This window comes from Malaclemys terrapin, chromosome 12 (assembly GCF_027887155.1).
Source record: "Malaclemys terrapin pileata isolate rMalTer1 chromosome 12, rMalTer1.hap1, whole genome shotgun sequence".
Lineage (NCBI taxonomy): Eukaryota > Metazoa > Chordata > Testudines > Emydidae > Malaclemys > Malaclemys terrapin.
Window position 1 is genome coordinate 7,915,424 of NC_071516.1, and position 23,493 is coordinate 7,938,916.

The 23,493-nt window shown below is 41.7% G+C and overlaps 1 long non-coding RNA gene across 5 annotated transcripts in view; it reads right to left on the minus strand.

Annotated features, from left to right (window-relative positions):
* The window catches only part of LOC128846356 (uncharacterized), an 83,991-nt gene that overhangs the window by 36,241 nt on the left and 24,257 nt on the right, over positions 1-23,493 (minus strand). Inside the window, exon 1 of one of the 5 annotated variants that reach the window (XR_008446770.1) lies at positions 1,299-8,422. The exons of the other annotated variants lie outside the window; for them this stretch is intronic. This is a non-coding gene — a long non-coding RNA (uncharacterized LOC128846356). Of the gene's footprint in view, positions 1-1,298; positions 8,423-23,493 lie in introns of those variants that run through there. 5 annotated transcript variants of the gene reach the window in all.

Here is a 23,493-nt window from a genome sequence, read left to right on the forward strand (position 1 = left end):
CTCCATCCATCCTCCAGGAGTTCTGAGCCTTAAAGGGGCCAGTGGTTGGATGACCCTGGTCAATAGCATATTGTGTCATGTAGAAGATCGTGGGGATCAGGCTACGTGGAGGCTACCACGGTTATATTTGTGCTTCTGATACATGGAAAAATACCTCTGATTCACAGACATGATATTGTGGTAGCCTCTTGGTATTTCAGCTGCAGTGCAAAGCAGTCGCTCTGAAATATCACTGGGGATCAGCAGTATTAATGCTCCCCCAAACATAACCCATGATCTCAGCAATACAAAACCACTTATAACTGGAGGCATGCACCAAATTTAGAACTTTGGAGCAGTGGGTTGCTCAAGCCCCTTAGTTTAGATCCAGGAAGGATGAAAGAGACAAGAAGGTGCAGAAGATACTGGCACAGTTTGAGAGTCTATTAGCCAGATTGCACCTGATGTTCTTAAGTGCTATCCTTCCTCACTTCAACAGATTTAACACCGTGTTCCAATCAGTCAGCAAAGTACACATTGCCATAAGCAAGACCTGGATCACTTCCTGAAAAATTAGCTATTCAGATTCATCAAGCTCCTTGTGCTTTTATCAGCATTTAAGCCACTTAAACACCTAACTACATTTGTAGACACAAGAACAACGAGGGTAGATTTTTATGGTGTCCTCATAGGGGGGAGAGCCTTTTTAAAAGGCACTTAGGGACCAAAAAAGATTTATACTGGAGAGGAATGAGGAGTCTAATCCATAAGGTCCCTCTTGAAGATCTGGTAGGCATCCATGATGTTGAAAAGCTCTGCAGTCTGATGCTAGAAACATTAAATCTATACAAATGTGCCAGGATGGAAACCTAAAGTTTCACTTGTGAGTTCCCCCATGTGAATGAGGGGTTGAATGATTGGAAGAGGAAAATATTGAAAAATACCAGGGAACTGTTCATTATAAAAACAAAACAGCACCTACCAGTAGACTGGCAGACCTTCAATGTCATTGTTCAGAGATATTCTGCAGTTCAGCACAGGGGCAAATTGCCATACTGTTTAGTTAGGGGGGCTCGTTTCAAGGCAAACTCAGAAGCAAAAGTCAGCAGTCACTTGCCTGTGTTTTAACCCCAATGGTAACAGGTTGAAAGCCAAGACAGTCTTTGAAGACTGAATACGAAAGAAAGCATGCAGCTAAGAGAATTCAAACACAGTAAACCATTTCATACCTGGCGTCACCTCATTGGCTTCGGGAATGAACTTAGCTCCATCATTATAACATCAACATTTGAATTAATTAATTTGATCTATCTACTCACATTAACGAAGGGCAGATCTCAAGCAATTCACTCCCTATGACTCCCCGGGGTCCAAAATAGCCTCAGTCTGATGACATTCAGGTCACACTGCAAAGCCGTCTTCTTCCCCAGGCATTTGAAACAGGAAGGAATGGTAAGAGTGAGGAACCATTGGAAGAAGGGGATTTGAGATTCTGAGTTGGCTGGTTTGCTGCTGCTGGATTATAGTATTTGTTTGGATATTCATTTTGGGGCAGTCTTAGGTTATGGCTGGGGCATCTAGAACACAGAGAACGATACTTTTTTTTGAGGGTGTGTGTAAATCTAAATGAATAAATAATATCCAAGCCTTCACTGTAGCCTCTCAAAGGGTAAAATCAAAAACACAGGGCCCTGAAGCTGAATTGCCTGGATTAAATACGACACCGTTAAAAATATTTTGCCAAACCTCAGCACTTGTGTCCAGAAATAAGTTCTGCTTTCAGAAAGACTAACCTGTTGTCAGCAGCAACAGTGAAGGGCTGGGATAAGTGATAGGAATTTACTTTCCCGCAATTGGCTTCTGCTGGTGGGGCCCTGGCTGGAACCCAAAGCTGCCCATTTCAGACAGAAGCCAGGAAGAGGATGGTGGCAAATAACAAAGTGTCATTCCTTGCATGTCCTCTTGTGACAGCAGGGGTTAATCAAGTCTATGGTGTGTATAATGTGTCTCTAGCATATATGCAGCAGTGTGTATAGACATACAGCGTGTGCTGGGAGAGTGGGAAGGATACCTCTCGAGGCTATCTTCTCTCAACGTTATGTGGAGTGGGGTGCCACGCAAATTCTATTAATGACTTCTCTGGAAATCTGGGCAAGCCCAGGGGAGTCGGCAGTTAATCAGCTCTGTACTACTGCACACCCCCCCCGCAGGTAATGGAGCCTTACTGCAGTCTCGGGGAGACGTGTGGCAGCGTCAGATCATAAAGAAATGCGCTATCCTATGCGCGTATGCACTTCGTCTAGTTTGTAGAATGCTAATCTTCTCTCTTAGACCTCATTTGCATATTTAGCCCTTTCTGTGTGAGGGATTCCTGGGCTCACTAATTAGACTGTTTGTTTATTTCAGGACCATTTAGAAGCCCTTTATTGGCCTTTTGCGTTCTCATTTAGCTTTGTGCACTAATCTAGCATTTTTTACTGAATAGTTTGAAGATCAAACTAAGGTCATGGTCACCGTGTCTTCTGCCTTTCTCAGCCTTCAGAGACACTGGGGAGTTGAACTTATGTTTTTTGTTGTTGATTGGTTTGGGGTTTTTTTTTTAATAAGCATTATCATATTCTATGCCTACTGACAATAAATCCAAAGGAACCAGGTCCGGAATTTTTAAAGAGGTTTACCCAAGGGAATGTCAATTACCTCTCCCTTCCCACACTGCAGACATTCCCTAGCACTTACAAATTCAGTTTTTGTTTTGAGACATGCAACCAGCTTGGCTACAGTTATTCGTCTTGCACTCTAAGGTGAGCAAAAAAGACTTTAATCAGTAACCGTTGAAAGACAGGGGATGGGAGTGCAGCACCGTGGTCCCAGTAATGGAATAAAATTGTGGATTTCAAAAAGAAATTGTGTGTGTGTGTGTGCTTTAAAACACAGTGGGCCAAATCCTAAAGTCCTCACTCAGGTCAAACTCCCTTTGGCTTCATCTGGAGTTTGGCCTTGCTTAGGAGTTTAGGATTCGGGCCAGTGTTTGAGAAATTAGTTCCTCCTTCACATTTGGTGATTGCCAAGACCTGAGTCCACATTTCTGTGTCCCCTCTTCAAGAGCTGATTACATCACTGGCAAGCACTAGGAGCAGGACGTTCCGCCGCACTCCTTGTTCTGTGGGAGAGGTGTTAGTGCTGTCCTTGGATTTGAAGGGGAAACACAAGGACCCTGAATTCAGGCAGGTGAAGGAGGAGCTTTTTCTAGTATTAGACCCGGTTTATCCCTGTAGCTGTACTGAATCCAGCAGAGTCACCAATGGGATGAATTTGGCCTATGTTGCCTTAGAGCGAAATAACGTTGCCTTGAAGCAGACGCTTTTATTCCTGATCAAAGGCGCACCCGAGCACTCCGTCCTCCACTCTCCTCAGCTCCCTTTTCGTACAAAACATCTCTCTCCTTGTGTGTTTGATGGTCTTTCTTTTGCATTTAGATCCACGGCCCACGTTACCCTAAGCTAGCCCAGTTTTTAAATGTGGACCTGTAACAAGGTATATTAACCTTTAAAGAGTAGAGGGGGCCAGAAGACCCAGCTCCAGGGGTTGGAATGAACAAAGGCCCAGGAAATGTCCTGGTAATGGAAGAGAAGAAGGAGTTAGGGAATTAGGAGTTGGCTGAGGGGAAACCTCAGGATGCTGTTTCTTCAAGGGCCCAGGATTGGAAGCCCTGTGGTTTAGGATGGGTCAGGGCTCCCCTTATTCCAGCCAGCCTGGAGAGGGGCAGTACGCAGACCGCCCTCGCCCTCAGAACACGGGAGACACTGGCAAGAGCAGGCAGCTAGAGCCAGGAGGCTAAACGGCAGCTATGAAAAGTGACCCCTGTGATGAGCAAGCTGTGGCAGGGGAAGAGCTCTATGGAGATGGCAGGAGAGCCAGAGGTGGTGTATGAGCCTTTGGATTGCAGTGATGGACTTTTCTGGTGGGACTGTTTGGCACTGTTTGCGGGCATGAAGCCAGCTCCAAGTGGAGGCCGGAGGGATGTATAAGAAAGGCTCTGGGGAATCTGTAAGGGCCCGGAAGAAGAAGAATAGAGGGAGATTGCTGCAAAGAGAACTCTGGCCATGAGGGACCACTCTGGAAGAGACAGTGCTGTTGCAGGCAGCCTTACTGGGATGTGAAAATCCCACTGCTCAGACGGACACACAAATGCCCTTTTTAGGCACCCAAGTGCCAATGCGAGGATCCAAATGCAGAATTTTAACATCCTTTGAAAGTCCAACATCTAGAAATTGGCCTAGGATGTCCTTTAAATCTTATTTAGCCTTGTTATTTCTCTTCAATCTCTTTTTGTTTTCTTCCTTGGGGATTTTTCTGTTCCTCTAGGCAATAGAGATCTCTGATTTCCTTCTCTCCGCCCTCTTTCTGGGACCCCTCACTTCTCCTTTGGCTCTAACTTTCCCACTTTCTGGCTTGTCAGTTTCACACAAGTCAAAATACTCCGAAAGCAAAATCGAAGGAGATTCTTCACTCTCCCCAGATGACAATCCAGACACAAATAAAAGCTCCGGTTAGAAGAAGGATGGAGTTAGTCAAAGAGATTTGTCCACTTTTAAGAGAAACATCCTGGTATTCTAGCCCTAGTGCAGAGTTATACTGTCAAATGCACACATGCAGCTGAGCTTATCTATGAAGACTGATTTAAGAGAGGTCTGTTGGCTGCTAAAATGCTTAACTGGTGCTCTTGATATTCTTTCATCATATTCCCAGACAAGCTTAACTCTGGATCCTGAAGCCTGCTGCTTTTCAGAGAGTGGAGGGCCCCACGAGGAGACATGATATGGACAAAAAGAAGCCTTCCGTTCATAACACAACACAGTATGCCCATTTAATTTCTCCCATTAAAGTTGTTGCAAAAGCACAGTTTTTTCCACACTTTTGATAGGAACAATTGGCATTCTGCAGACATCTTTATGTAGGCAGCTGGCCAGCAACACGTGTTTTGTAAAAATAGATCTGCTAATGTTAAGTTCCCACTGAAAGCTTCTGCATTGGGGACTCTGCATGGATTTTGGACAATCCCTGCAAGATTATTGTTCCATTTGAAAAAAAATAAAAAGTAATCCTGTGACACATAGTGCAGCTCTTGTGTTTCTTAGTATTTGAAAGGAAAACATATACCCGTTTGCATCAGCCTGTCTCAGGGCAGGTCTTCACTACAGCGGGGGGTCGATTTAAGATACGCAAATTCAGCTACGCGAATAGCGTAGCTGAATTCGACCTATCAGAGCCGACTTACCCCGCTGTGAGGACGGCGGCAAAATCGACCTCCGCGGCTCCCCGTCGACGGCGCTTACTCCCACCTCCGCTGGTGGAGTAAGAGCGTCGATTCGGGGATCGATTGTCGCGTCCTGACGAGACGCGATAATTCGATCCCCGAGAGATTGATTTCTACCCGTCGATTCAGGCAGGTAGCGTAGACCTAGCCTCAGTCTGAAAGCTCAGAAACTAGGTGCTACCGCTCAGCATGAACAAACTTCTATCTATCCATCAATCTAGCTTTCTATAAGTACATAGGAAGAGTAATCTGATACTGTCTTTGGAAATGTCAGATTTCATGGGTGAGTAAAATAGTTTGTTTTCTTCTGTTTATCAATATTATGTGAGAACAGATTTGAAATTGCTTATAAATGGATAGTATCCAGTGACATGCAATCCATTTGCTACCCGGGCATATGCCCAGCAGCACATGCATGCATGCACACACATACATACACACAAACACACACACCGGGATGGTAGCCACAGCAGACATACGCATAGTGCATGGGAACAGTGTATGAGAACTGAGTAATGGAAAAACCAATACCAGACATATACAGAAAACAATGGTCTGAGATGCAATATAGTTTGCATTGATCACTCTGCAGGTACCTATCTATGTCCATGCACTCTGGTTGATAGTCCGGGTCTTGATATATTGGCCTCAGTAGGGGAAAGATCAAGTCCCCAAGAATCACAACACATGAAACAGATAAACCCCACATATAACAGTTCAGCCATCACCATATGTACGAGAACTTGTATTCCCCATATTATGGTTAATGTCTGTACCCCAAGGAAATAGTGAGGCTGGGATATTGAGATATGGTTGTGTCCTAACACTTAAGGCATTTTGAATGTTATAAAGAGCATTACTTGCACATTTCCTGAGCTAAGCAGAGTTTATTTCGTGGCAGCCTGGAGCCCTAGGCATTCATGTTATACTCTTGAAAAAGTTTTTTCTTTTTTCATCATCTTTGAACACCCTCAAAATGCAAAACACATGCTAGATTTCTGGTAGCGATGGGCATCAGCAAAAACCTTAGATCTGAACATTCCCTGAACATTGGGAACATTTGACATCCAAGTTGGATCCCTATCTGAATTTCACACGTGGCCTGGTCTGAGACAAAATCTGACATTTGAAGGGTTTGATTTCTGGATCCAGACTAACCAGTTAAATTCGGTTCTAGTCTGGAATTTTGTTAGGTACCCCAGAAATCAGATCAGGTTCGTTGGAAAGATCATTAGGGCCTATTTCAAAACACGTGGGGCTGATTGGTGGTTTTGCATCAAAATCATTCAGAATTCATGGTTTTGATGGAAAATCAAGTGAAAGTCAGTGATATGACTGAGTTTCACTTTGTGATTTGGGGTTAATTTGAACCCCAAACTAAAAGCAAACCTCTGGGGGAGTGAAACTCGGATTGAAACTGAAGAAAATATTCACACAAAACCCCCTGTGAAGGAAAAAAAACTACTGAGCTCTACATTTATCCTTGTCATGGAAAGTCCTGTTCAATCATGTACAGAGTTACACATAATAGATTTCTTTAAACCAGTTAATGCTATATTTACTTAAGTGTCAGAATTGCCATCCAATAGAAATCTAAGCCAGGTCAAAATCAAGGACCACTTTGATGCAGGAGAGGATGGATTCAACATGAGTGGAAGAAAATGATTTCTGGAAGGAATTTAGAACAGTAGTGGATGAACTTTTCAGATAAATAATAGCCTAAAAGAGATGAAACATTATAGTTTCAATTACAATTGTGCTCAACCACCCAGGAGATAATTCAAACAAGAAAAAAATCGCTGGATTGCCATCCTCAGTACAGACGTACAATTTAATTCCACTTACTGTAGGTTCACTGCATGTATTTTGAATGAGATACATTTGTTAGTGTGCAAAGATCTGAAAAATGTGTGTCCCTTTTATCAATGTGACAGCAAAAATCTAAAGGAAAACCCCCTTATCTTTAGATCAATCTGCCGGTATTGAGTTTATTTACTGTAGATATTTCTTATTAAATATTTTTGTTCACCAGGATCATCTCTTGAGATGTCCTGTCTCATTTTTTCAGGGGATACAGAACACATAGCCAAATCCACTCACATATTCCATTGTTCAGACTTAACAAATGAATTACACAAATAAGTTAGGCACTTTCATTAGAATAATTAAACCCTTAGTATAATTGCTACATCTAATATATAATATTATAGCACAACATGTATCTAATTAATTATACAACATAAAAGGTTTCACATCCAAACGCTGTCTATTTTAAGGGGACACACTGTCATTTTTCAGATTATTTGGGCCAAATTCTGCCCTGTGAAATCTTAATGAATGCACTTGAATTTGGCCCAGCAAGAGGAGAATTTGCCACAACTCTATTTAATCTGAAAAATAGGCAGATTATGTATTCTGGAGAAAAAAGGAGTATATCTTCACTGAAAACTAACTCCACCATAAAGTATGTGGACCTAATTTGCACAAGTGCAGCTGAGAACAGAATGCAACACTATAATTCCAATTCCAGAGACAACTTCTCTATTGCCAATGCTTTCAAGCCATTTGAATCATCTGAGAATCATCCCTGGGATATCTTAGCCCAACCTCTGACATAGTTGTCCTCAAAATAATATGGCGGCAAATGAAAGAGGATTTCTATTATTTGATAAACCCCTCTCCTCTACACAGCATTTTCCAGTTTCTGAGGTTTTTCTTGAAACTGTGGAATACATATTGGCTATTAAAAGACCCCTAAACCATCCAATCACACTTAGTATTTGCAAACACATTACAGACAGGTTATGAGGCATATAGACAATGAGAATCCTTCCTTTCAGTTATCCCAGTGTTGAGAATTATCCAGAGTTCTTCTGGGCCCCTTAGCACTTCTCAAATTTTAGCCCTGAAGTCTTTGAGTAAGAAGATGCAGCCTGCCATCATTCTAACTAGAGTGGAATATAGGAATGTTTGCTTCACCTTCCGCATCCAGCCTTTAATCCAGGACTCTTCCCAGTGGCCCAGGAGGTGTGGTCCCTAAGTGTGAAAACTTGATGAAGAAAGCAAGAGTCTTTTTCCTTTGGAGGCCAGGACTCAAGTCCACCTGACTGGCCAAATGAATTTGTGGTCTCATTTCAGTCCCTCGTGTAAAATAATCCACATCACAACGCTTCCCCCCTCCCCCCCCCCCCCGCATAATTTAAGAAGGATGAAAGTTCAGCAGAACACAGAACTAAGGTGAAAAGGAAACCAAGTAACCCCTCGGCCCAAAAGACACTTATGTTCCTAAATCAGGGTTAATCTCATAGATGTGGGGCAGCGTGAGGAGGGTGAATTGCGTCTGCTTATAACAAAAGCAGCCAGTACACAACTAACTGGCCTTACTTTCCAATAGTGCTTCGAAGCTGAACTTTCCTCAGTACAGAAAGTCAGCAGAATGTGAACATTAATTAAAAAAAAAAAAGGAGAGAGAGAGATTGAGAGAGAGAAAGGACCAGATGGTACTTTGGTTCCTTCCCATCCTGGGAATAGGACTAGCAGGCCCAGCCCCTTGAATGCCGGCATAGTCAGAATGTCTCAGTCCCAGCACAGTCCCAGTCAAGTGCCTTAGCCACAAAAACATCCTTCCTCTCATGGGCTTATTGCAGCTAGACAGTTTCAAATTAGGAAGTTCCTGAATCAGGCAACAGAGTTTCCTTAATTTTATTTGACAGTTGGCAGCCATACAGTATATCTGTGCTTTTCCAAGACAAGTTCAGTTTTGCTATCCCTATAGTTTCAGCTGCATAAGGTGTTCACTTTCTTTCCCAAGCTTCTCTGTTTTGCTGTTGTGCATTCTATTGAGTTTCAGTCCTGAGACAGCTGTATTTCAGTCAACGAAACACAGTGGATGGGCAACATGATTCTTTTATATATGGTTTATGAAGTGCATTTGGATCCTTCTGGAAGAAAGGCACTGAACAAACATAAATTGTCACTATTATTATTATTATTGTTTGCAGTGTTGCTTTAGCCGTGTTGGTCCCACGATTCATAGATTCATAGATTCATAGATTATAGGACTGGAAGGGACCTCGAGAGGTCATCGAGTCCAGTCCCCTGCCCGCATGGCAGGACCAAATACTGTCTAGACCATCCCTGATAGACATTTATCTAACCTACTCTTAAATATCTCCAGAGACGGAGATTCCACAACCTCCCTAGGCAATTTGTTCCAGTGTTTAACCACCCTGACAGTTAGGATGTGAGAGAGACAAGGTCGTAAGTAAGATATTATCTTTTGTTGGACCAACTTCTGCTGGTGGAAGGTCCAAGTTTTTGAACTACACAGAGTTCTTCTTCAGGGCTGGTTATATCTTACTGTGTTGACCAATATTGCTTTAGCAAGGAGGCACTGGGATCATTGGCACCTGGCCTAAAAATATATGCCACCTTTGCTATGGGACCTATGCTCCTCCAGAGAGAGAGGCTCATGCTCCCCCAGCTTCACAAGCTGTAGATTCATAGTTGAATATTTCTGTGCCCAGAGCAAAGTTTTGCAGTTTTAAATTGTAGAAAGCTAATTTCGTGTTCCCAACAAACATTCAGTGGCACAAAGGACCACAGGAGCCTCCAAAAGAGTATTTCAGTGGGGACTTCTCAGTCAATGCTTTATTTAAAAAAAAAATACTGCTTACCGTGGGACACAGTAGCAGTTCAAGCGCTTGAACTGAAATATCCTTATGAAGTCCTCATGATAGAAACTGATATGTGCTGCAATGGATAATGGATGAGTTTTCTTGGACAGCTGATACATGGAACAGACCATCCCTAATTTATTTATTATGATAGTGTGCAATGGTGGGTGACTTAAAAACAAAAGGGATGGGGGAGACTTTTTCCCCTATGTAGATGAAGACACAAGTTCTGTTATTTATGATGATTTTATTATAGGAGAGCCTAGAATTCTCAACCAAGATCAGGGCTCAGTTGTCCTAGACACTGTACAAGTATACAATGACAGACAGTCCCAACCTCCAAGAGCTTATAGTCTACATAAACAGGACGGGTATGAGCGTAGGAAAAGTGACTTGCCCAAGGTCACACAACAGGTCATTAGCGGAACCATGAGTAGAGAAGTCTCCCAACTCGCAGTCCAGCCTGGTCCACTGCCCCACACTGTACTGTAGACTTAATATAGCTAAAGTATTGCCTCATGCATGTAACATGGGGGGGAAAATAACACCAAATCTTCCAATATATCCAGTTTCTGAGACCTATAGAACTGGTGTTGCATTGCCTGATCTGGTGAATTAAAACAAACAGAAAACTGGCCCTAAATGGGATTCTGCGATTTGGGCATTTTGCAGAATTTTATTTGGTAGACTTTTTTACAACGGCATAAAGATGATGGGAAAAACTTTGTGGTGCTGTTCTGCTTTTCTACGCAAAACCTAGCTTTGTCTTAAGAATAAACAAAGTAGCACAGCCCAATTATGCAAACCTTCCTCAAGTTTAAAAAGAATGTATTACAGAAGAGAAATGGACCTTTTCATGAAACTGCACTAGCCCCTTTGATCTAGTTGAGATGACATTAAAGAGCATATTGTTCAGATATAATTTCACTGGCTCCTGGATAGGTCATCTGACTGGAAGATGAAATTTTTAAAAGCTTTTCTTCTCCTGCTATTCATATCATTGCAGGTCACATTTCCCTAGAGGTTAACTCTGTTGGCTCAAGGACACAGGCGTGCAGTAGAATGAGGGGAGTGCATAGGGAATGAAGGGGCAGTTGGCCCTTGACATATTAAATTGTTAAAATATCTAGAATCCATTTTGGAAAGATGGTCTGAGGCAATAGCTATCCCAGTGCTAAAATAACTCCATGACATGAGCTGATTTCAAAAAGTGGCTGTTAGATACAGGGCATTCTTTTGCATGCACTAATACAGGTAATTAATATAGAATAGGAGTCAGTAAAAGTAAGTCATAGTGGAAGGAATATTTTTGTAAATACTACATGACTTCACAAAAAATACTTTTAAAAATTAAAAACGTCCATGGAGGGCTGGATTCTGCTCCCATTACATTCCATCTCAAAGCTCCCATTGATTTACTGGGAGCAGCATTAAGCACTAGTTATCTTCTTTTACTGTAGCTTCTGCTGAAGAATCTTACGAAGTACGGGCTTTCCCTCACCCCATTGACCGGGGTAAGTCTGTTCGCCTGTAGAAAGGACCTTTTGTCACAGTGTCAGGATTTCAGGGGCATATTAGCTGATCTGTGGCTTTTTATTTGTGGCTTTGCTCTGAGCCATCATTTTTAACTGATATTCCCACCTTGCGTGCCTTGGCTACAGCTGGGATTGTAGACTGCGCCATGCTAGTTAGAGGGGCAGTAGTGTTCCCTGTGAGACTCCACTGCCTCCCTCACCAGAGAGGAAAGAATCTGAGAACAGTTCCCAGCCTCAGGTTGCTTCTCTACTCAGTAATTAAGCAGCAGTATCCATTAAACCACACCACGTGCCCCCTTGTTAGAGTTACTTGTCTTACTATGTACTCCTAAGTTATTTATATTTCCAGCAGCTATAACTGAGGAGTCTCTTTCGAGCTAGAAGCAGAGATCTGGAGAGCTATTTTACACACCTCATTATAGATTACTTCCCTTCCCTTTCCCTGCTAAATCATTAAGGGCTAATCCTGAGAACCGGCTAAGCACCCTGAACTCTCATCACTTGTCTTCACTAGTGTTTTTTTACCCTGCAATAATGGATTGCCAGTTAACTCAAGGTCATTCACGCCTTTGCAAAGTCTAGTCTGGACACTCCCCAAATGAAACAGTCAGGCAGGTGGATGGAATTTGAGGGCGCTTATTTCATCACAGTCCCAATCCAGCAAAGCACTTAAGCATGTGCTTCAATCCCATTGAAATCAAGTTTAGTATATTCAAGTCCAGCACATATTTAGGTGCTTTGCTTAGTAGGGACCTCGACTCCTTGCAGAATCTGGTCCTAAATGTGTTCCATTTCTCTTTAATTTGGGAGTAAACCCTGCTCACCTTGCCGTTGTGAGTAATCCCATGGGCATGAATGGTGGTTTTGCTCAAAGATGATGAACAAGATTTGTCCCTCTCTTGGGCATTTAGTCTCAACATTTAGTATGTAATTTTAAGCCTGAATTTCATTCGGTATCAACAGAGGAGCAGTACCAGCTTTTATAAGAGCTTTACATAGTGGGAGGAGTGATAAAGTCCAGCAAACCTTACTCTTACGTTTGCAGGAATTGGACAGGAATATTATATGTATTAGTGCTAGGTTTCTGCTGCCAGCATGAACAGCACTTCCCGTGATGTATGGTCCTATCAAATGTACTGTAATACATGCATCAAATACGCTCTCAGAGTAAATAGATATTGTCTAAAGTACATTACCTCTGTGCTTTCGTGTTTAATTTAATGTAAGTGAATGGCCTTAATTTCTTTAAATTGTAATAATAATCATAATGCGAACAGTGACATTACTAATAATTTATTTTGCACGTCATTAATCAACAATGAAACATTTTAATTACCTGTTCAGAAATGTCACACTGTAAATTAAATCTATGTAATTATATATCTGAATTCCAAGGCTAATTAAAACGAATAAACAATCACAGTCAATGGATCAGTACATTTGTAAGGGGATCTGCTCCTGCCCTGCGCTTCAGGATAGTTATGCGGGTTATACACAGCACAAGAAGAATTAGACTCCATTGCTTTGCCTGAGCCACTTGTATTCCTTAAACAGTGTGTTACTAGGTTAAAGTAGCAAATTGCATGGCCCATGGGGTACAAAGAGAATTGCATATGCACAAGTCTGTAACTAATGTGAAGTTGGGTGTAGATCTTTGATGATTGTTTCTCTTTCAAAGTGCTAAACACAAATAATTTTGGCTTTTAAAGTGTCTGTCATGCAGGCACCTCAGGGCACACTGGAAATAACACAAACATGAACTAGAACAAAATCAGAAACAGACAATAACACTTTCACAGTAATTAGGTCAATTGCTTTTTGGGGACAAGTGCATCAAATTACCAGCCTGAGTGACAGCTCAGATTTTCACGGCAGTACTTAGCTGCAGTATTCTGCTTTCCTTTTAGGTCATCATTTCCATGGGGGATGGATAGCTTAGTGGTTTGAGCATTGGCCTGCTAAACCCAGGGTTGTGAGTTCAATCCTTGAGGGGGCCACTTAGGGATCTGGGGCAAAAATCAGTACTTGGTCCTGCTAGTGAAGGCAGGGGGCTGGGCTTGATGACCTTTCCCAGGTCCCTTCCATTTCTAGGAGATGGGATATCTCCATTAATTATTATTATTATTATTCCACTGACATGGGAGTAAGAGGTTTTACTTTTAAGAAGAGCCTGATATTAAGATCTGTCAGTGCACAATGAATTTTGCCTCATGTGGGCCAGCTTGTGTCCACCGTTACAAGCTGATGTAAAAAGCTACACAATGGAAGCAATTTGTAATGTATTGGTCCTATAAAGCCCAGAAACTATGCTAGGTATTCTTGAGCATCCTCTACTGCATCTTATCTATAACCAAGCTATTTACATAGGTACAAACATCGGACACTCTCGTTAACACCTGCTGCCTTCCATTCAAAGGTTGCGCTATTGAGGCTTGAAGGTGGTGAGTGATAAAACTCCATTTGCAGCTGAAATGAACGTGCGTGGTGGATTTGCACTGAGGCCCAGTCCTTTGGCTCCGGTCACTGAAGTCTGGTCCTGGAACATTTATCAGTGGTTTTGATACCTGCAGCAGATCATTCCTTTAACTGGAGTTTATAGAGAAACAAAGTTAGCCTTGTTGGTGGGTGGGGAATTGCAGGCGAGTGAGTTCCTAATTGAAGGGTCGAAAGTGCGGCAGACCTAATGGTTTATAGAAGCAGCTTTGAGAACAGGATGATAAATGAGAGCAATGTCATGATGAGTACAGCAACTAAGTAACGAGACCTTTATTTGATACATAAGACCACAGGGAGCTTCTGTGCAGAGAATACAAAGAATAGGGCTAAGTTTTGCAGATTTTGGAAGGCATTAGTAAGGGGGAAAGGAATGCTGACACTGCAGTCAAACGCATGGATCAGGATTTTAGTATTTTTCAAAGTAAGCATGGGACATAATAATTTGCTCATATATTTTCAGATGGCGGACAGGTATCCTGACTTTTGATTTACTATGCTATGTTGCTGTAGGGAATGTTCTGGGTTTAAAATGAGGTGTCCAGAGCCCTGATTTGATCACCTGATCGCTGAGTTCCAGCTGGGAGATGAGGAAGTCATTGTACACATAACAAGAACCTCCAGCCAAAAATTTCCTCTGTTTTCAATTGAACTGGAAGAAGCTGCTGATAGGTTAGGGCTGGATGTCAGAAACACGGCAGTTAATGGTAAAGATGAATGAGAGATTGAGAGGTGATAACTTAGAAAAATCAGTGTGTCATCCATATTAAAGAGACAGCTTTCCGTGTGTTACTGCTGGACAACACGAGTGGTGGTTCATATATGTATACTAAACTACATTGGTCCTAAAGATAAATCCCCAAGAACCATAAGAAGTAAATCCAGAAACCCTTAGTAAAATCTGATGCACATTGTATAATCTGTCACTGTACACTATGTTCTCCATATAACTTCTTAAATTTGTGAGACAATTGTAGAGAAAATGATACTGCAATCTGTAAAGCAGTTTCTGTAGTGGTTTTATTCGCAAGCTCAATGCTATGCATAATCATGGCCAGAAACCTCTCCAGAGGTGTGTGCATAATAGAGGAATATCAAGTCAATGAGTCAAGACACCAAAAAATAAAATTCAGATGAACATCACATTCAAAAAATTATATAATCTGTCATTTAATGCTATCTTAAAACCTCCTTATTGAAATAATACATCTGATCATAAAGCAACCTGGGGCATCAATACCATATTGCACTGCATTCAGAATGCATGAAGAGTCACAACATTCTGCAACTATAGTTTGCTGCCAAAGGATGATGGTAACTAACTTTTTAAATCTTGCAATGATCTTAAAATGAAATTCCACAATGCACATGAATTGTTCATAGCTGGAAAATGCAGAGATCTGGTAGGGATGCATAGAATCTTTTGTCTTATGTCCCCTGTTCAAATCCAACCTGGGTTGGTAGTCACCTTACGGCATTATCAACTGATGACTTATGTAAAATAGGTTGTTTCTTAATTATTTTAATGTTATTCCCAGATGTTTAAGTGACCAATTGGGGTAGTATAGTGGAATGCTTTACATGGCTTAGATTGCAGGAGAGATGACGTATTGTACCTCAAAAATAAACAGCAAGAGCAAGTCAGTCCAGATCTTTTCACCAGCACTACATTCACTGATGAAAAAAATGTTTTTGAACAATTGTATAAAGCCCTGAAGTGGCATCTAGAATCTTTTACGTTCCAATATATATGAAGAATTCTATTTTTATTTAGTGGCCCAATCCTAACTGTGTTCATATATGAGTAATGGACTTATGATCCCCTCTAGATTTAGTTACAGATCTGAGGAACTTACATACAGCAAAGGTCAGACACACTGGTGTGGTGGGAAATAATGTTGTTTCCACGCACACTAGTTCCCAATAAATCTGTTGTCACAAGGAAAGTATCACAGAACTGTTTTTTAAATTGGTTCAGTACAGGGATGCTGGAACAATTTGTATAGTAGGGATGCTGAAAGCCATTGAACCAACTGTAAACCCTGTATGTGATGGAAACCACTTCAAGCCAGGGGGTGCAGTAGCACCCCAAGTTTCAGCAGCTATGGTTAGGCATGCAATTTTATATAAGTAGTTCTCATGGTTGTGCTAAAAAAACAGGTACTGTTGTACACAGTTATCTGATCTGCATGGACAAACAGTAATTTTAGTTTGCCTAGACATATTAAAATCAGACCTCAAATGTTCATTTGACTGATTGCTTAGTTAGGATATTGAAAGGGAATTGATTGGCAGAGGTGGGTTGGGTGTTGTTTGCTTTGTAGACTTTTAAATCCATAATTAGATTTTATTTTAAAGGCAGTGTTCAAATACAAATTTCATTTGTATTAACTGAAACTACATTACCTTGGGTTTGATTGTTCATTCCTAATGCTGGCAAAATGCTCATTGATATGAGAATTTTGCATGGGTAATCCACTGGGTAAAACTGCAGGATTGGGTCCACTGCATCTTTTAAAAGTGTACTGTAATTTTCATGTGGCATTGACTGTTATCCTCACCTTTGTGATAAACAGGGGCCAGAATTTGGAAAGAGCAATTCACAATATGTACGGAAAACGGAATCTTGTAATAGCGTTCTGGAGAGATTTCATGAGGAATAAGGAAAGTTCAAAGAAAACATTACTGTTCTCTTTGGAAACTTTTTTTTTATTCAAGGTTTTTTACATATTATGTAAAATCAAAACCTGCTGTATTGTATAAACGATAACAAACAGTTGGCAAGTTCATTAGAATTTCCCACATGCTCTTGGTCCTTTCTATTGAAATACTGGTGTTTTGCTTCGTTCTTCTTGGAGGCTATACACTACATGCCTGGCTACCTTATACCAGTTCTGATTAGCACTCTCCTCACCTTAGTCTGGTTCTGATTCTCTGCAGATCCAGTCTACTGTGGGCCAGGCAAGGGTACATTTCAGATTTATGGTGCAGCCTGCAGGGAGAGTGAATGCTTCTTAATGAGCTTGAATTGTACAAGTGTAGAACAGTGAACAATGAGCCCCTCGGCTGGAAGCAGAATCAAAAACTTGGGCAAGCTTTAACATTTATACAACAAATCACTGGGGTATGCACGAGTGTTCATTTTTCACTGGAGAACACCAGTGAAACTAATGCTGTGATTGCTTATCTTGTCATCACTCATCATTATTTCAAATACCTCCTTGCCCTTTGTTTACTTCGAGAAAGACTTTTTGTTGAATATTCCACCTCTCTAGTCCGAAAGGAGCTTCATTTTGCTCCATAAAAGCATCATTTTGCTCCCCAGAAAGATATGCTTTTCCATCATTCACATCTAAAGAAATGCTTTCAATCCTTTAAAGAGATAGTCTCCGCTAAAAATCAATAGCCAACATTGTCTTTAAATAGTCTGACATTTACCTTTAACATGGCTTTCATTTCTTCTCCTGGTTGAGCAAACGTTTGTATTATCCATCCACATTTTTTATTTCTCTGCCTTTAGCTATTGCTTGAGTACTCGTCAAGATCACAATTCTTGTGTCAGTGACATCGGCTATCTATAGAAAGCGTTGTAGCAATATACGTTAAAGGGACTGGAACTCACTAACAGAAGCATTGTTCACTAATTTACGGAAGGCATCAAGTCAGAATAATTACAGGCAAAAGGGTAGTGTAAATCCCTAGGGGAAATATATTTTGGATGCTTGTTTTACTTACAAGCAAATCTGAATGCTAGCCCAAAGGTCAAAAATAAAAGACCATGTGCTTTATTCCTCTCAAGTCATCCACCTTCCTTTCTCTTCTCATACATGAAATTGTCTAGGGGTTCATTTCGAAAACTGTATTTTGAGAGCCGGGCTGTTTGCAATCTGGGAAAGTTAAGCAAATTAGCAGAATTATTAGGAAAAGAGCCAATTCTCTACAGCCTGCAAAGCAACCGTTTGTTAAATTGGCTGTCATGAGAGAATTGCATTGATCGAATGATGGTTGCAGTGCTTTGGGAGGGAGAGCTATGCGGGCCTTTTTGGCAATAATATTGCTGTATAATAAATGAAAAATAAACAGGGAGTCTGTAGATTCCACAGCAAAACTTTCAGTGATTTCTTGGAATGAGAGAATTAAAACGTGGCTCTGCTCTGCACACACATTCATTTTATGTCTGCACCTTGGGGGGGGGGGTGGAGTTTGCTATGTGTTTCTAAAAATAGAAAGGGTGGCAGGAGGGCTGACTTCAAGAATCACCTCAAACCAGGTGGCTGGTTACACCTGTTTCCCCTGTGACATCGTGAGGACATCTGCAATTCTGCTAGCTCACCCTCCTCGCTCAACTTCTGAGTTGAGTTTTTTTGGAAACAGAAATCTGAATCCAGTAAAAAGCCATTTAAAGAGATTGCTCTCGCACTGTTTCTAATAGCTCATCCTCATTTTTATATACCATTTTGCTATTGATTTGATATTTTTATACATTATAAGGGGCACTTAGCAAAGAAAGAATGGATTAGCAGATTAAATATGCTTTATTAGCGGATATCTGTTGGGAAATTATGTCCGTTTTCCATTTAAAAGATGCATCAGATTTATTCAGTTATTGAATCAATTTATTCATGCTTGAAAACCTACTAACGCTCCACTTAACTATTTCCAATGTCAGGTTTAATACTGGAGAACTGCGCTTAAGGAGAAAAGCTAAAGAAATGAAGAAAATGTACAGCAGGGCAGTACTTTGCATTTCTACCGCAGATGGGGAATTAAGCATGTTATATATGTCACGATAAGTGAAGCGAGGGTAGGAACTCTGGGCTTGATTCTGATATCTCTGACATCAGTGTAAATGAAGTGTTACTGTACTGAAATCAGTGGAATCCATGTAGCATTGTTGCAAATGAGATGGGAAGCAGGGCTGTCTTTTTTCCAGACACAGCCTGACTTTTCAGAAATGCTGGAAACACTCAACTCCAGCTGAAGTCAAATTATGGGTGCAGAGCACTTCTTAAGGTATGGGCCAATTCCCCATTAATTGCAGAGTGTAATATGGCAAAATTTCAAATCTACACATGAAAGGGATTATCTAGCAAGGGGACTGTCGTTAATATTGGCCATATCCTGCAATCATTGTGCCTGCAGATTGATGTGGAAGGTTCAGCATTGTTTATTAGCACCAGACCTACTCTTCGATTCTGATACAGGTAAGATTCCTATTGACGTCAGTGGAGGTGTTTGCCAGCATGAAAACTCCAACATCAGGCTCGTTATATTTACCAAATAAACCCTTTGAAATTACCAGAGAGCTACATTTTGGTTCCTAATAGCTTTCCATAATTGTTCCTGGAGTCACATTTCTATAGTATGTTTCACATTCTGTTCTGCTCTTTTAAAAGAAAAGGACAAAACATTTACGCCTGTAAGATGTCTGGTTTTGGGCCAAGGACATTAGGCTCAGTAAGTTCTATTAGTTGATTTTGTTATTGTGACTTTATTGACTCAAATGTCAGCCATAACGGATGGTACAAAATGTGGTAAGAATCTATATCCTTTCTCATATTCATTTCAAGTGAAATTCACCCGAACACTCCCCTTGATGAACAGTTACGAGTAGGGGAAATATACTAAGACTGCTGAGATGAAATCTACCTTCCAATCCACCGCTGGGGCATGGGGACAGCCCAGTTGCAACTGCTGCTTTTGCCCCTGGGTTAAAATAGAGGGCTGTGTCCCCGACATACACCTTATGTGGGGTTTTGTGGCCAGTGAATCTGTGTAATCGTAGCCCCAGTAGCTATCTCCATGGCCTTACCCCTACCTTTCCTGTGAGTAGGGGATGCAGATTCCTCTTAGCGCTGTCCATCTTTGTCTACAGCAACAATGGCAGAGCCACACTGTAAGGGACTTAGGCCGCTGGGTGAATTTCACCGTCAGTGAAAAGCATGTATTAAAAATAGAAGCTCGGAGTTTGGATAGTTTTGTCTACGAGGCCTTTCTTAAGGGTTGGATAAAGAATGTCAGGCTTAGACAATATGAATGCAAAGTGAGGAGCAATGTGGAAAGAGGATGGAAGCAATTTTATTGAGAAACAATCTGTCACATGAGTCAAACTCTTCTGATATTTTCAGCATGTTAATTCCATTTTAGTTACTTGAGCATTCAGAAAACATCATGGAGCGCATCCTGCAAACCCTCATTCGTGCTAGTACTGCTCTTTGTTTCAGTGGAGCTCTGCATGAATACACACGTTTGTACTGTAGGGTCCATCTCCGCGGTCCCTTTCATTTCTAATGACATATTTAAAAATCCTGAGTTTTAATTCCAAATGGTTATAACATAGGTCTGTCCTGCAGCTGTTATCCCCGGCCAATAGCTCTGCAGAAGTAAATGGGAGTTTTGCATGCCTAGGAACTTCAGAGACAGAGCCCCATATGGGATTTCTGCATTAGTAATATCGTAGATGGTTGGGAAGAAGCCCCTAAGAAATTTTAAGTACAAAAAGAATGGAAAGGCCTCAATTTAAAGAGCTCCTACCGCCTGTTAAAGAGATTTGATTCACCAGGCTTGTGGAAAAACTGGACAAAGTTCCAGTGCTCACCCATCATAACAGCCAACGCCTGTAGTCAGTAGTGGACCAGATCCCCCATCTGATATAAACTGACCTTGAATTAATCTAGCTATGTCCATTGACACCATCTGTTCCAGTGTATCCAAGGGTGGCTCTGGTACATGGGGGGCATGCAATGAAGTTATTCTTGGAGCTTCCTCTCCATATCATTCTTCCCTTCCCCTTACAAATTTCCTCTTCTCCTATCACCTCTCTCCTATTTACTCTCCAAGAGTCTGATCCAGAGCCCAATGAGTCAATGAGAATTCTTCCAATGGGCAATGACTCACGGCTTTAACCCCAACAATGGGTCCTTGCCCTCACAAGCTGGTCATGGTTTTTCCTTAGAGGAGGCCAGCCAAGAGCAAACCAACATTTGCTGGTTCTCTCTAAGACTAACAGGCCCCACTGTGGGGTTGTCTCACCTCCCTCATGATTCAGGGGTGGGTTTTTTGAGTTACTAAACCCATCGCAGAATGAATGTCTTCAACACGAAGAAAAGGGCGTGAAGTGACTCGTACATGAAGTGACTCGTGCCCCCTCCAAATGTAAGATGATGCCCATGCTTTCTCCCTGCCCCTTTCCTATTTGTGAAATAGCCACACTTTCTTGGGTTCTAGGGCGAGCTGGCTCCTGTCACTGCCAATCAGTAAAAAATGAGCGATGCTATTAAACCTCCGTCTATTTGCATTTCAGAAAGAAAGAAAGAAAGAGAAAATGACAGATGACCTGGTAGGAAATTCCTGTTAGATAGCCAAAAAGTTACATCATTAGAAGGTTCTGAGTCATTGTCAGTCAGATCCAAAGCAGTAAGAACACAGTATTAAAAACAAATACGCAGATTAGTGTCCGAAAAAGGTAAGGACACAAATGGACATGTGACACCCCTCCGCCGCCCCCGTGCAGGAACCAATATTGTTTTCTCTCCAAGTTTGAGATTAATTTTTGAATAAAACACCAAAGACATGAGATCCAGGGCTTTGGCTGCTGAGCTTCTGAGTGAAAGAGATTAAAAGAAAAACAGGGCTTTGGTTTTAAGAGCTTTTGGCTAGCCTGTCACAGCCCTCACTCAACTGCGCAGGGGTGTATGGCCCTGCACCCTGCTTGGCTCTGCTTAGATTGTGACTTCAGCCATGGATGGGTGGGGGCAGCAAAAACTAACTGCTCAACTCTCCTCCTTGGAGCAAGTTAGATGGGTCGCATCCTGCAAACCTGTAGGCATGCTAGCACTCCCCTTGACTTCAGTGGCATTGGTCAGAGGTGGGAGGAGCCCTGTCTCTGCATCCCATCCCCAACTCACCAGCAAGAGTATCTAGCTAGGCATAAGTGGGGAGAGCTGACCCACAAAAAGGGGTGAAATAATGTACCCCTTCCTCAGCACAACAGGACATCAGAAGTTGCAATTCATTGTTTACTGCTGGGCCATTGCTGCTGGGGGCCATCCCTTACTTGGGCAGAAATGTTAAGTCACAACTGAACCCGGTGCATTTGAAAAATCTTTCTTTCTTTCTTAGGAAAAAAAGCTATACTACATGTATTGTGTAAAATGTTTGGAGGTTTTGGGGGTGCAGGTGAAGGGGCAGGAGGCAGAGGTGTTATCAAGGGAGGAATTCAAAGATACAAAATAACTGCTCCACATTCAGGTGATGCTACAATGTTCAGACCTCCTCAGCTTTGTGGTGGCAGGGGAAGGGGCAGAGGGCACATGCCTTATTATTTATTTCGTGATGATGTTCTATTATGAGAGGCATCTGTAGCAGGTCTAGATACCCTGACATACATTAAAACATGTACATAAAAGTATTAATACAGAAAGTCCATCTAGTCCAGTCAGCCCAACCCCATGATACAAGTCAATACAGACAGGACCTGACCCAAAGCTCCTTGAAGTGGATGGAAGTCTTTTGATTGACTTCAGTGGGCTTTGGATCAAGCTCATAAACAGGGCAAATAATCCCCCATAATATCACAGAGCCCCATTTGCTCAGTGTCCTCATTCTCACCAGATACCTAGAAAAACCGATAAACAACCTACCCAGAAAGTCAATAGATTCATGCTATGTCAGACCAACGTGGGGAAGTCCAGAGTCAAGGAAAGCTTCCCATGAGCTGCGTCCCCATCCATCTACATGGAGAGGACTCCAGTTCCAGCCCCTCTGCTGATCACAAGGGAGGCAGAGAGGGAGAGGACTAGACTCTCCAATAGGCAGGTCCCAAGCTGTGCAGCCAAGCTGAGCTTGTGGTAATAAACTGAATGAGTTTGGTTGATCTCGGCTCTCTATCTAGTGGACAGAGATCAACATTTCAAAAAATCACCATGAATCGTTTGCCATCCCATTGTATATTGGTGTGCATGGCAGCTTTGTACCGAGCCGACGAGTCCTTCCTTAACCCTATGGGAATCAGATTTCAGTCATGTCACTGGATAAGATTTTGCAATGAGGTGGTTTATGAGAACCAAGAAATCTGACCACATACATTATGATCTCACCATGGTATAAATAAGAATTAACTGCCCTGAAGTCAATGGAGTTACATCCATGTTAAACTGGAGTAAATGAGAATGGGATCAGGCCATTCAAACTATCAAGATTTAGGGCTTTTATCTTTCTCGTCATTTGAAATCTGGTTCCTTTCTCAAGTCAAATTTGCAAGCACTTGAACAACTCCTGGTGCCCAGGTTAGACCAGAAAAGTCCCACTCATCTGGCTTTGAGAGGACACTTGCTGTTCTATTATTTTATTTTTGTTCTCTAACACTCATGAAACAGGGATTTGGTGTCACAGAACAAAATGGAGGGGAAATGCGGTTTTATAAGGTTCATTTCCTATCATAGCCAGATAGGGCCAAATTTTCCAAAGGGCTCGACTCCCATAGTGAACAGTG